Source organism: Penaeus monodon, chromosome 28 (assembly GCF_015228065.2).
Source record: "Penaeus monodon isolate SGIC_2016 chromosome 28, NSTDA_Pmon_1, whole genome shotgun sequence".
Lineage (NCBI taxonomy): Eukaryota > Metazoa > Arthropoda > Malacostraca > Decapoda > Penaeidae > Penaeus > Penaeus monodon.
This window is the reverse complement of record NC_051413.1, coordinates 27,657,931-27,658,179: the sequence shown is the minus strand read 5'-3', so window position 1 is coordinate 27,658,179 and position 249 is coordinate 27,657,931. Positions and strand designations below refer to the sequence as shown.

Below are 249 nucleotides of genomic sequence, written 5' to 3'. Positions count from 1 at the left end.
CAAGACCCTACCAGTTATCTGTTAAAAGACTGGTTCGTAAAACATTTAATCCGACGAACGACTATTTTGAAAACTGTTATGGCAAACACGGAGAAGACGATAAGGGCAAAGAAATCCCCTTGTTATTCGCTGTAAGAGCAGCAGCAGCAGCTATAGTGATAGAAAAATACAAGACTATTTTTAGTCCTGATTAGACGCTTAAGAAAAGAAATACTCGGTAACGTAAGAATAATAGTAATTAATAACACT

At 36.1% G+C, this 249-nt stretch overlaps 1 protein-coding gene across 1 annotated transcript in view; it reads left to right on the top strand.

Moving 5' to 3' along the window:
• The window catches only part of LOC119590973 (heme-binding protein 2-like), a gene marked incomplete at its 5' end in the record, with an annotated part of 3,374 nt that overhangs the window by 1,799 nt on the left and 1,326 nt on the right, over positions 1–249 (top strand).